This window comes from Pleurodeles waltl, chromosome 8, assembly GCF_031143425.1.
Source record: "Pleurodeles waltl isolate 20211129_DDA chromosome 8, aPleWal1.hap1.20221129, whole genome shotgun sequence".
NCBI lineage: Eukaryota > Metazoa > Chordata > Amphibia > Caudata > Salamandridae > Pleurodeles > Pleurodeles waltl.
The window spans coordinates 861675167-861690024 of NC_090447.1; positions in this window are offsets into that span (position 1 = coordinate 861675167).

Genomic DNA, 14858 nt, shown 5'->3' on the forward strand with positions numbered 1-14858 from the left:
TCTGCACACTTTACCACTGCTAACCAGTGCTAAAGTGCATATGATCTCTCCCTTTAAACATGGCAACATTGGATAATACGCAATTGGATTATTTAATTTACTTATAAGTCCCTAGTAAAGTGCACTATATGTGCCCAGGGCCTGTAGATTAAGCGCCGAATTTGCGTCGTTTTTTTCGACGCAAATTCGACGCTAAACTAACGCCAACTAACGCCATATTTATACTATGGCGTTAGAGGCGTCTAGCGCCAAAGTTCCCAGAATGTGCGTCATTTTTTAGCGTGAACCCCTTCCTTGCGTTAATGATATGCAAGGGAGGCGTTCCCGTCTTAAAAAATGACTCCCAGGCCTTTACGTGGTATTTATACTCCCGGGCAAAAGAGACGCCCGGGAGTGGGCGTGGCTAAAATCGGCGCATTTGCTCCGCTTTTTAACGCCTGGGTCAGGCATGGCGTTAAGGGACAAGTGGGCTCAAAATGAGCCCAGAGTGCCCTCCCCTGCCCCCAGGGACCCCCCCTGCCACCCTTGCCCACCCCAGGAGGACACCCAAGGCTGGAGGGACCCACCCCAGGGACATTCAGGTAAGTTCAGGTAAGTATTTTATTTTTTTTTTTAATTATTTTTTTTGGCATAGGGGGGCCTGATTTGTGCCCCCCTACATGCCACTATGCCCAATGACCATGCCCAGGGGACAGAAGTCCCCTGGGCATGGCCATTGGGCAAGGGGGCATGACTCCTATCTTTACAATGATAGGAGTCATGTTGATGGGGGATGGGCGTCGTTAAAAAATGGCGCAAGTCGGGTTAAGACGATTTTTTTGCCTCAACCTGACTTGCCCCATTTTAAGACGCCCTAACGTCATTTTTGCCCAACGCCGGCGCTGCCTGGTCTACGTGGTTTTTTTCCACGCACACCAGGCAGCGCCGGTCTGCTTGCGCCGGCTAACGCCATTCCATAAATACGGCGCCCGCATGGCGCTTCAGAATGGCGTTAGACGGCGCAAAATTTTTTGACGCTAAACTGCGTTAGCGCAGTTTAGCGTCAAAAAGTATAAATATGGGCCTAAATGCTACTAGTGGGCCTACAGCACTGATTGTGCCACCCACTTAAGTAGCTCTTTAACCTTGTCTCAGGCCTGCCATTGCAAGGCATGTGTGTGCAGTTTCACTGCCAATTCGACTTGGCATTTAAAAGAACTTGTCAAGCCTAAAACTCCTCTTTTTCTACATATGTCACTCCTAAAGTATGCCCTAGGTAACCCATAGGGAAGGATGCGGTGTAGACAAAAGGCAGGACATGTACCTGTGCAGTTTACATGTCCTGGTAGTGTGAAACTCCTAAATTCTTTTTTACACTGCTGTGCGGCCTGCTCCCTTCATAGGCTGACATTGGGGCTGCCCTCATATACTGTTGAGTGGTAGCTGCTGATCTGCAAGGAGTAGGAAGGTCATATTTAATATGGCCAGAAAGGTGATACAAAATCCTGCTGACTGGTGAAGTTGGATTTAATATTACTATTTTAGAAATGCCACTTTTAGAAAGCAAGCGTTTCTCTGCACTTAAATCCTTCTGTGCCTTACAATCCATGTCTCAGCTCCCTTGTGCATTCAGTCAGACACACCCCAAACACAGGATACTCAGCCTCACTTGCATACATCAGCATTTTGAATGGGTCTTCCTGGGCTAGGAGGGTGGATGGCCGGACACTTACATGTCAAAGGACTGTAGCCTGCTGTCACACAAAGGACTGCCACACCCCCTACTGGGACCCTGGCAGACAGGATTGAACTGAAAGGGGACATTGTGTACTTCTAAGCCACTCTTTGAAGTCTCCCCCACTTCAAAGGCACATCTGGGTATTTAAACAGGGCCTCTGCCCCTACCAACTCAGACACTTCCTGGAGAAGAGAACCTGAACCAGAACTTGCATCCTGCCAAGAACTGCCTGGCTGCCAAATGACTCACCTGACTGCTTTCTGTGAAGGCCTGCTGCCTTGCTGTTGCCCTGTTGCCTTGCTGATCTCTGGCTGTGGTGAAAAATGCTCTCCAAGGGCTTGGATAGAGCTTGCTTCCTGTTCCCTGAAGTCTCAGGCCCGAAAAGACTTCATCTCTACAAGAAGGACTACTTGTGCAGCAAAAATCGACGCACAGCCTGGCAGAAACTATGCTCAGCCTGCACCGCAGTGAAAAATTCACCGCACGCCAAACTGGAACGACACAGCCCGACTTCGCAACAAGAAGATCGATGCAGCGCTAGCATAGCAACTGTAAATTTGACGTACAGCCAAGCCGGAATGATGCAGCCCGACATCCAGAGAGGAATCGACGCAGCTCCTGCCGTGCGGTAGAAATTTCCACGCAACGCCCACTGGATCCACACAGCCCCTGTAACTTTGTCCTGTCAGTGCCGGAAATCCACGCATCGTCCCCTGGGCATCCGAAAACCCCGAAACCTGAAGAGGATCTATGACCGAAAATTAATGCACAGCCGTCCCTGCTTGAAAACTAAACTACACAATGCCGTGTGCGACCTGAGAAATCGACGCACACCCCCTTGTTTTCCACGCATCTCCTCCTCTGCAGTTCTTTGCGGAGACTTTGAACGCAAACCTGTTACTTTGTGCTTGATAGAGACATTTATTGCTTTTAAACCCTTCGCTGCCAGGCCTCTTCCCCCTCCTGTGCCAGGCCTTTTTTTGGCTATTTGGGGCAGTTCGCGCTTAGGCCCTCATAACTTTTTGTCCACATGAGCTAGCCAAGCCAAATGTGCATCCTTTTTTTCAACATCCTAGGGATTCTAGAGGTACCCAGACTTTGTGAGTTCCCCTGAAGGAGGCCAAGAAATTAGCCAAAATACAGTGAAAATTTTGTTTTTTTAAAAGAAATCGGAAAAAGTGGCTGCAGAAGAAGGCTTGTGGTTTTTTCCCTGAAAATGGCATCAAAAAAGGGTTTGTGGTGCTAAAATCACCAGCTTCCCAGCTTTCAGGAACAGACAGACTTGAATCAGAAAACCCAATTTTTCAACACAAATTTAGCATTTTACTGGGACATACCCCATTTTTACGATTTGTTGTGCTTTCAGCCTCCTTCCAGTCAGTGACAGAAATGGGCATGAAACCAATGCTGGATCCCAGAAACCTAAACATTTCTAAAAAGGAGACAAAATTCTGAATTCAGCAAGGGGTAATTTGTGTAGATCCAACAAGGGTTTCCCATAGAAAATAACAACTGAAAAAGAAAATTATTGAAATTGAGGTGAAAAAAACAGCAATATTTCTCTACGTTTTACTCTGTAACTTTTTCCTGCAATGTCAGATTTTTTAAAGCAATATACTGTTACGTCTGCTGGACTCTTCTGGTTGCGGGGATATATAGGGCTTGTAGGTTCATCAAGAACCCTAGGTACCCAGAGCCAATAAATGAGCTGCACCCTGCAGAGGGTTTTCATTCTACACCGGGTATACAGCAATTCATTTGCTAAAATATAAAGAGTGAAAAATAGCTATCAAGAAAACCTTTGTATTTCCAAAATGGGCACAAGATAAGGTGTTGAGGAGCAGTGGTTATTTGCACATCTCTGAATTTCGGGGTGACCATACTAGCATATGAATTACAGGGCATTTCTCAAATAGACGTCTTTTTACATACTCTCTTACATTTGGAAGGAAAAAAATGTAGAGAAAGACAAAGGGCAATAACACTTGTTTTGCTATTCTATGTTCCCCTAAGTCTCCCGATAAAAATGATACCTCACTTGTGTGGGTAGGCCTAGCACCCGCGACAGGAAATGCCCCAAAACACAACATGGACACATCACATTTTTTGACAGAAAACAGAGGGGTTTTTTGCAAAGTGCCTACCTGTAGATTTTGGCTTCTAGCTCAGCCGGAACCTAGGGAAACCTACAAAACCTGTGCATTTTTTAAAACTAGAGACCTAGGGGAATCCAAGATGGGGTGACTTGTGGGGATCTGACCAGGTTCTGTTACCCAGAATCCTTTGCAACCTCAAAATTTGGCTAAAAAAACACGTTTTCCTCACATTTCGGTGACAGAAAGTTCTGGAATCTGAGAGGAGCCACAAATTTCCTTCCACCCAGTGTTCCCCGAAGTCTCCCGATAAAAATGATACCTCACTTGTGTGGGTAGGCCTAGAGTCCGCGATAGGAAATGCCCCAAAACACAACGTGGACACATCACATTTTTTCACAGATTTTTTTCACAATTTTTGACAGAAAACAGAGGTGTTTTCTGCAAAGTGCCTACCTGTAGATTGTGGCCTCTAGCTCAGCCAGCACCTAGGGAACCCTACCAAACATGTGGATTTTTGAAAACTAGAGACCTAGGGGAATCCAAGATGGGGTGACTTGTGGGGCTCTGACCAGGTTCTGTTACCCAGAATCCTTTGCAAACCTCAAAATTTGGCCAAAAAAACACTTTTTCCTCTCATTTCGGTGACAGAAAGTTCTGGAATCTGAGAGGAGCCACAAATTTACTACCACCCACCCCCAAGTCTCCCGATGGAAATGGTACCTCACTTGTGTGGGTAGGCCTAGTGCCCACGAAAGGAAATGGCCCAAAACACAACGTGGACACATCACATTTTTTCACAGAAAACAGAGGTGTTTTTTGCAAAGTGCCTACCTGTGGATTTTGGCCTCTAGCTCAGCCGGCCCCAAGGGGGGCAGAAATGGCCTAAAATAAAATTTTCCCCCCACCTCCCAACCCTCCCCCAGGAGTGACCCTTGCCTACGGGGTCGCTCCCCTTGCGTGACATTGTCGCCCAAAAAAAATCCCCGGTGCCTAGTGGTTTCTGCCCCCTTGGGGGCAGATTGACCTAAAACCGGCCGATCTGCCCCCAAGGGGGGCAGAAATGGCCTAAAATAAATTTGCCCCCCCCCAACCCTCCCCAGGAGCGTCCCTTGCCTACGGGGTCGCTCCCCCTGCGTGACATTCGGCGCAAAAAAAAAAATCCCCTGTGCCTAGTGGTTTCTGCCCCCCTTGGGAGCAGATTGGCATAGCACAAATAGGCCGATCTGCCCGCAAAGGGGGCAGAAATGGCCTAAATACAATTTTCCCCTCCAGGGGAGTGACCCTTGTCCAAGGGGTTGCTCCCCATCTGTAAAACAAAAAAACAAAAAAAAACCGGTGCCTAGTGGTTTCTGCCCCCTTTGGGGGCAGATCGGCCTAATCAAATTAGGCTGATCTGCCCCTCAGGGTGGCAGAAATGGCCTAAAATAAATTTTCCCCCCAGGGGAGCGAACCTTGCCTAAGGGGTCGCTCCCCTTGTGTGAAATTCACGTAAAAAAATCAAAAAACTCCCTGGAGTCAAGTGGTTTCTGTCCCCCTTGGGGGCAGATTGGCCTCATAAAAATAGGCCAATCTGCCCCTAAGGGGGGCAGAAATGGCCTAAATATAATTTACCCCCTAGGGGAGTGACCCTTGCCTAAGGGGTCACTCCTCACCTCCAAAAAACAAAACAAAACAAAAAAAAGATCCCTGGTGCTTAGAGGTTTCTGCCCCAAAGGCCTTCCAAAAAAATGCCCCCCGGGAGCAACCAAGTGGTCGCTCCCTTATGACAATAAAAAAAAAAAAAAAAATCCCTGGTGTCTAGTCGGCGTTTCAAAAGCCGGATTGCTTTGCAATCCGGCTTTTGAAACGCTCAGATAGACTTCAATGGGAAGGAAATTCCTTTCCTTCCCTTTGAAGCCTCTCTGGGCCTCCCCCACGTGATAGAAAGAGAAATGCTTTGCATTTCTCCTTCTATCGCGCTGGAAGCTGAGCTTCCAGTGCGATAGGAGGAGGCCCTCTGTGATTGTCAGCGCACAATGCGCGCTGACTTCACGGGGGGGATTCGGGGTTGGAAGGGGAAGGGCTTCCCCTTCCATCCCTGCCTTTGAGCACATGGGGGGGGAGCGCTATCGCTCCCCCCAGTTCCCGGGTGCAGGACGAGGTGGTCTCGTCCAAGGCACCCGGTAACCGGTGCCTTGGATGAGATCACCTCATCCAAGGCACCCTAGGGGTTAAAAGACTAAAGACACTTTGCATCACTTTTACAGTAAGATCTCAACATATACTTATTGCATTTTAATCATTGTGACCTGCATCATATCAGATAAATATTATATATTTTTCTAAACACTGCTGTATTTTTGTGGTGCTGTACTGTTATTGCATGATTTATTGCACAAATACTTTACACATTGCCTTCTAAGTTAAGCCTGACTGCTCAGTGCCAATCTACCAGAGGGTGGGCACAGGATAATTTGGATTGTGTGTGACTTACCCTGACTAAAGTGAGGGTCCTTGCTTGGACAGGAAGTAACTTGACTGCCAACCAAAGACCCAATTTCTAACATTGGTGTCAGCGGTGGGATAGGACTTGTATTTGTGCAGTGACATACGATAGCTAAGTGTTCACTACGTACCCACAGTTGAAGGTCAACTTGAATTTTTATCTTTTTCCGCAATTTCATGCAGAGGATGGCCCCTCAGATGAATTTTTGCCATCAGTGGATGAAGTTACCACTGCAATTGTGCCCCCTGTCAAACCAGGGAGCAGTGTCTCTGATCAGGGCCTGACCACAGAGGAAAGGAGAGAGGAGATAGAATTTAAATTTCAAATGGCAAGGTTAAAAATTTAAGCTCAAGAGAAGGAAAGGAGGGCAGAGAGAGAAGCAAAAGCAGCTGAGAGAGCCTTGGTTGAGAAGAAGCGTTTGTTGGCTCATTAATTGAGTCTCAAGGATCTGGAGATCAAGGCGCGACAGTCTGAGTCCAGCAGTAATGGTGGCAACATACATGCAGGTCCTGTTGGGGAAAAAAAGGTTTGTGTACCCAAGAATGTGGTGCCAAGAGATGTGGAGGGAGATGACATTGATTAGTGGTTGGCTGCCTATGAAGTTGCACTAAGGGCTCATGGGACCGCTGAGGAGCAATGGGGGTGGCTTTGTGGTCTTATGTACCAGTAGTGAGGTGGGACAAACTCCTTACACTAGATCCACATGATCAGAATGTCTATGCACCCATGAAAGCCGCCTTACTGGCCAAGTTTGGACTGACCATTAAAAAATACCGTGAGAGGTTTAGGGACAGCACCAAACTTTCACATAGACTTGGGTAGACTGTTTTGATTTCTCCAATAATGCACTGAATGGAAGGGTGCGCGGCAGCAAAGTAAATGATTACAAAGGGTTATATGATTTGATTCTGAGAGAGAATATGTCCAGTGTTTCTTTTACAGAGTTGCGCCATCACATAGTGGACAGTAAACTGACTGATCCCAGGAAGATTGCTGAGGAGGCAGACCTCTGGGGTAGCACCAGAGTGTCCAAAAAGTTATCTAGGGGGGGTACCCACAAAGGTGGTCAGGGTTCCCAACAGAAGAAAGAGGGGGGAGAAAAACGGAAAGATAAGAAACTCTCCAAAGGCACCCAAAACAATTCCAGGCGGGGGGGGGGTTGTAACCATTCCTCTTCTAAGTTAGGGAAGAAACCAGGGTACTTCGATAAGAAGATAGGGAAGTTCATCCCCAGATGCTTAGAGGGCTACCAGCATGGATACTCTAAGGGCGACTCCCAGTGTTTCCAAGAGAGCACAGCCCACCACTGGAGGGCAGACACCTGGGTTGGCTAGTGTAGCGCTCGGGGAGGAGACAGTCCCAGTTAGCTTTTGGGGCAGACAGAGGTGTTGCTAGTATCCCTGGGACATAATGAGATGGTGTCTAAAGCCCACATGCCTGCCAATACTTCTAAGTATAGGCAGTGGGTCACCATTTGTGGGCAAAGGGTTGAGGCTCTATGTGACACAAGAGATAGTATGATTACTGTCAAGAGTCAGCTGGTGTCAGCAGAGCAGATAGTCCCTAATACATTCCACCAGGACATAGTCTCTGACAATCGTAAGAGTCACCTACTGGTGGCTCTGGTTTCCTTTGAGTGAGGGGGGTTCTCTGGTACTCTAGAAGTAGCTGTGAGTCCTGTCATGCCTATAGATTGTCTGTTAATCAATGATCTAGAGCATACTGCCTGGAAAGAGGTAGAGCTCAGATCCCACCTGGAGATGTTAGGTTTGCCTGAGTGTGTCTGAATGACCACAGGGTCCATGGCTGCCCAGGAAGGGAGTCAAGGGCGTCTGGAGTCTAGAAAAATGGCCCAGACAGCTGCAAAGTGGAAGGGCAAGAGGCGCAGAAAATCCACCTTAGATATTCCCACAGTGGTGGACAGGGTCCCTGAGGCAACTGGAGAGCACATCGATGACCTGGGCAAACTGCCTGAACTTGCTGGCTGGCAAGTAGAGGGTGGGCCAACCAGGGTAGATTTCTGCAGAAGGAATGCCCCACCCTTGAGGGTCTGAGGCAACAGGCTGCAGCCCAAGCAGCTGGTGAAGCCTCTGGCGATCACAATATCTACTGGCAGAATGATCTCCTTTACAGTGAGCCTAAGGGTCCGGCCATCGGGGCAGTGCATGTGCTTGTGGTCCTCCAGTGTTACCGGGCCTTCCTCCTGGGTCTGGCTCACGACATTCCCCTGGCAGGGCATCTGGGCCAAGACAAGATCTTTGCCAGACTTGTCACCCACTTCCATTGGAATGCGGGTAGCCTCAGATACTTTCTGCAGGGCCTGCCCCACCTGCCAGGCTAGTGGGAAGATATGGGAAAGGTTTAAGGCCCCCCTGATCCCACTCCCCATCGCTGGCACCCCTTTTGAAAGGGTGGACATCAATGTCATTGGTCCCTTTGACCCCAAAACTCCCTTGGGCAACAGGTTTATCCTGGTTTTGGTGGACCATGCCACCCGCTATCAAGAGGCAATCCCTCTGAGAACAGTGACTGCACCGGTGGTGACCAGAGCCCGGATGGGAATATTTACCTGTGTGGGATTCCATGAGGAAATTGTGTCTGACAGAGGCACAAACTTCATGTCTGCGTACATGAAGTCCATGTGGGTTGAGTGTGGGGTGACCTACAGGTTTACCACCCATTATCATCCTCAATCCAATGGGCTTGTTGAGCAATTCAACAAGACCCTCAAAGGCATCATCACTGGCCTACCTGAAGCCATGAGGCTTAAGTGGGGTGTCCTCTTGCCATGCTTTCTCTTTGCTTATAGGGAGGTGCCCCAGAAAAAGGTGGGGTTGGACCGCTAAGCATAGTGAAAGAGGGTTGCGAGAAAGCTCTCAAGACACCTCCCCAGGATGCGGTCAGCTACATGCTGGCCCTCCGCAACCAAATTCAACACTTCTGGAAGCAGGCCAAAAGTAACCTTGAGGCCAGTCAAGAGGTGATGAAGGAGTGGTATTACCGGAAGGCCACTCTGGTCGAGTTCTCACCTGGAGACAAGGTTTGGGTAATGGAGCCAGTCGAGCCTAGAGCTCTCCAGGACCGCTGGACTGACCCATTTGAAATCAAGGAGCAGAAGGGGGAGGCCACTTACCTAATGGACTTCAAGACCCCTGGACACCCCCTAAAGGTTCACCACCATAACCAACTCAAGCCTCATTTTGAGAGGTCTGAGGCCAGTATGCACCTTGTGCAGATGAAGGCATGGAAGAGGAGAGTGAAACTCTCCCTGACCTCCTCTCTCCCAAAGAAGGTGATGGGTCAGTGGAGGGTGTCAATCTCTCTGACTCCCTGACTCTAGATCAGAGAGGAGGCTGCTAGGAGTTGTTGGAGCAGTTCTCTTCCCTGTTTTCCCTTACTCCTGGACTCACCCACCTGTGTGTCCATGATATTGACACAGGAGACCGTCCCCCTGTAAAGAACAACATTTACAGGTTGTCAGATAAGGTGAAGGCCAGCATCAAGGAGGAAGTTTCCAAGATGTTGGCCCTAGGGGTTTTTGAGAAGTCCAGCAGTCCCTGGGCCAGCCCTGTGGTGCTGGAACCCAAGGCTGCTGCACCCGGTGCCAAGCCAGAACTCCGGTTCTGTGTGGACTACTGGGGTCTCAGCTCATCACACAGGCTGTCGCTCACCCCATCCCGAGCTGATGAGCTCGTAGACAGGCTAGGCGCTGCCAAATTCCACAGTACTTTTGATCTCACATCAGGGTACTGTCAGATCGCCTTGACTGAGGAGGCAAAGAGAGATCTGTATTTTCCACACCTGAGGGCCATTACCAATTCTGGGTGATGCCCTTTGGGTTGAAAAATGCCCCAGCTACCTTCCAACGGTTGGTCAATGGGGTCCTAGCCGGAAAGGATGCCTTCTGCTCAGCCTACCTGGACGACATACCCGTCAATATTTCTAGCTGGGAGTAACACCTGCTCCACTGCAAGGAGGTGCTTTGGGCTCTGCAGCAGGCAGGCTTGACCATCAAGGCTAGTAAGTGCCAGATTGGGCAGGGGTCCGTGGTGTACTTGGGACACCTAGTAGGTGATGGCAGGGTGCAGTCACTCCAGGTCAAGATTGAAACTATCAAGGCCTGGCAACCACCTACAACACAGACAGAAGTGAGAGCCTTATTAGGCCTCACTGGATACTACTGTAGGTTTGTCAAGGGCTATGGATCCATTGTGACACCCTTGACAGAACTTACTTCAAAAAAGCAACAAAGGTTGGTGAATTGGACAGAGGCTTGTCAGAAAGCCTTTGACTCCCTGAAGGAAGCCATGTGCACGGCCCCCCATGCTCAAGGCCCCTGACTACTCCCAGGAATTTATTGTGCAGACAGACGCTTCAGAGCATGGCATAGGGGCTGTTCTAGCACAGCTAAATGAGGGGGCCCTAGACCAACCTGTAGTCTTTATTAGCAGAAGACTATTACTACGAGAACAGAGGTGGAGTTCTATTGAGAGAGAAGCATTTGATGTGGTCGGGCATTGAAGAAGCTGGGACAATATCTGTTTGTGACTCACTTCTGGGTTCAGACTGTCCACAGGCCCCTCAGATGGCTCATGCAGATGAGAGGTGAGCATCCTAAACTCTTGAGGTGGTCCATTTCCCTACAGGGGATAGACTTTATGGTGGAGCATCGCCCGAGAATGGACCACGCCAACGCTGATGGTCCCTCCAGATACATCTGCCTTAGTGATGAGAGCTCCCAGAAGGTTGGGTAGCTCTCCCCACTTTCAGCTGGGGGGAAACATGTTAGACCTGACAGCCTTAGGGTGGTCACCCCTAACTTTTTGCCTGCCCCCCTCATTTTTGATACTGTTTTTGATGATTTTAAAACTCTGCACACTTTACCACTGCTAACCAGTGCTAAAGGGCATATGCTCTCTCCCTTTAAACATGGTAACATTGGATCATACGCAATTGGATTATTTAACTTACTTATAAATCCCTCATAAAGTGCACTACCTGTGCCCAGGGCCTGTAGATTAAATGCTACTAGTGGGCCTGCAACACTGATTGTGCCACCCACTTAAGTAGCTCCTTAATCTTGTCTCAGGTCTGCCATTGCAAGGCTTGTGAGTGCAGTTTCACTGCCAATTCAACTTGGCATTTAAAAGTAGTTGCCAAGCCTAAAACTCCCCCTTTTCTATATATAAATCACCCCTAAGGTATGCCCTAGGTAACCCATAGGGCAGGGTGCTGTGTAGGCAAAATGCCGAACCAGAATGACGCAGTTCAACTTCGCAATGAGAAGATTGACGCAGCGCCAGCATAGCAACTGGAAATTCGATGCACGGCCCACTGGATCAACGCACAGCTGAGCCAGAACAATGCAGCCCAACTTCCAGAGAAGAATTGATGCAGCGCCTGCCGTGCGGTAGAAATTTCCACGCAACGCCCAACTGATCGACACAGCCCCTGTGACTGCATCCTGTCAGTGCCGGAAATCTATACAACGTCCCCACGGCGTCCGAAAACCCCGCAACCCGAAGAGGGTCCACGACCGAGTGCCGGAAACTGACGCACAGCCATCCCTGCGTGAAAACTTAACAATGGTTCGCCACGTGCAGCCTGAGAAATCGACGCACACCCCCTTGTTTTCCACACATCTCCTCCTCTGCAGTTCTTTGCTGAGATTTTGAAAGCAAACCAGGTACTTTGTGCTTGAAAGTGACATTTATTGCTTTAAAAGACAAAATACACTTTATATCACTTTTACAGTGATATCTCAACATATACTTATTGCATTTTAATTGTTTTTACCTGCATCTTATCATATAAATATTATATATTTTTGTAAGCACTGTGTGGTGTATTATTGTGGTGCTATACTGTGTTATTGCATGATTTATTGCACCAATACTTTACACCTTGCCTTCTAAGTTAAGCCTGACTGCTCAGTGCCAAGCTACCAGAGGGTAGGCACAGGATAATTTGGATGGTGTGTGACTTACCCTGACTAGAGGGAGGGTCTTTGCTTGGACAGGTAGTAATCTGACTGCCAGACAAAGAACCAATTTCTAACACTAGAGATAGCAGGAAATGGTTTGATAGAAATGTGTCAGAGTTCAGTGTTTAATTTGCTTTAAAGCGTTGGAGTGGCCAGCGCTATTAAAGGTCAGGGTGCTGGATACCAAAGTTAATGTTGTAGTTGTCATATTATATTTTATCAGTACCCTTGCTCGAGTGTAAGGAGACTTGAATTATAAAATGGACTCTCCCTTCCCACCCTTTTGTTTTCCCTTAACCTCCCATCATCATCCTTTATGATGTTCCAAGAACACTGAAGCTCATTTAGAATGTTGGCATGAGGTAGAAAGGGTTGACAGTTGCTGGAGGGCTGAAGAGAAGAGATTGGAAGCATTATTCTGAATACAATTGAATTTAATTGTCCTACTGATCTGGAGCTTACTTACTAGCGTGTGTGTCTTGATTACTTCACTGGTGACTAGGATGGGATGCTGTGCAGGGGACAGCTCCGCGCCTCAACACCTAAAGTGTTGCTCTCTTGCCTTGCTTCTGTCCAGTACAAAATTCTCCAGTGGGGATCTGCATCTGTGAAGCAAAATGTGGATCCAGAGACTTGTCCACATTCTAACGAGCATCCTGTGAGGTTTGTTAACTGTTTTACCTTACGCCTACTAAAGGGTTCCTCATGGCTGACTGTGTGAGTGAAAAATTTACTTTGGTACTCAGCTTGGTTCTGTCAGGTGCAGGTTCTGATTTCTTTATCAAGCCTACAATATGCTGTTACACTTCCCAGAAATTCTCATGTAAGGGGATGAGTGTTCCTGCCACTTACGCCTCCTGTTGTTGGGAGTCTCCAAGAAGCAGTTTTCGCATCTAGTGCAGGCATCCCCGTATCACGCAAAGTATCAGGTCACGTAGATAGTGAAGGGAATTTCCTATGGAGCCTCTCTACATTTCTGGTCAGCTGTGAAGGTGTTGCAGCCGTGATGCTTCCTTTCACACAGCGGAAGATGCCAATCATCAAAGGACCTGATGAAGGTTGAGGCGCTTCCCACACATCTCAGTAGTGTAGTTCTGTCTGTCAAATCAGAGTGAGGCAGGCGTGTGCTTCTTGTCACACTGGAAAGTTCCTGTCAGCATTGACTCAGTTGAAGACAGTGTGACCCCATTGATCCTTCCACTACTTAACAGACTTCTGCTTGTGTCAGAATACTGACGTTTGCCAAGACTCACTGCCTAATTACCCATAATAGTATTTTTTGAATGGGCATTAGTATTCTGGGAATGGAGTGATCACAGTGGAAGCTTCTCTTTTGTCCTTCTTTGCTAGCTTGATCTAGTAGGATATGTGTGGAGCCCTGGAATCCTTTTTGAGAAGTAGATTTGATCTTGCCAGGGCAATGAATTGGTGAAGCCATATATTGTTCATCATTGGGTCTAAATGGGTTTATTCTGAATGTATTGTGATTGTTATTTTTTTAAATCTTAATATGTTACTCACAAGTGATATTTTCTAACTAATGCAGTATTGATTTTTGCCATACATGTTTTATTAGGATTTCTACATATGTTTTGGAGTATAATTGCTCTACTTTTGCATCACAACTGTCAAGCCATTCCTGTCACAGTACCCTTAATTTTTATTAAGGCTACAGCATAAATGTCTCAATCCTACCCATCACAAATAATACAGGAGAATGCTTGCTACCCTAGAATTAGTGAGGAAGGATTTTTGAGTTGTATATAGCAGCAAAGCAAATTGTCTTCAATTTGTTAACAGCTTACATAACATTGGCATATATGGAAGAAAGATATTCAAAGATCTAGCTGAACCAGTGTTGCATGATGGGGCTAGAGTACAAGTGCAAAATGGACATTTATCAGATCACTTTTGAAAAAACTAGAAGATAATTTTTCCCCCAAAAAAATCAATGTTTCACTGGAAAGGCATAAGGGAAGAATGAAGAAGTAGTGAGCTGATTTGCTGCACATAGGCGTTGTCTGTAACATGTAATTTGGGGCATTAGGCTGATTCCCTAATGAGGGATTAACTAGTTAGTTGCACCAATGATTCCAACTACACAAAAGTTCCTAGCAAAAAATCCTGACCTATCTCACACCATTGATTTCAATTAATGCATGGAGCACAAAGAGGCATGTAAAAGGGAAACAAAAGAGCCCAACCGGTCCCATAAGATCGCTTCATATGTTAGTAGTATCTCTGATACTAATGACATTCATAAAGTGAAAGGAACACGCATAAAAAAAAGAAAGGCACTCAGAAAATGTAAGTTGTTTTAAATGTGGTAACAGTAAACACTTGGCTAATCATCCCAAATGTCCTGTATGAAATGTGACTTGTAGAAAATCCAACAAGAAAGGCACTTCACCAAGGTGTATAAAGATTGGATAAAAAAAAGTTGATTTTATCAAAACAGAGGAAGAAGAGAAGGAAAAAATGATTTCAATTTTATTGGAATTGACAATGGTGTAACTTATCTTACTTGTGACATATGTCTGAATGGTATAACCTTTTCAGGTGTTTGCATACTCATGT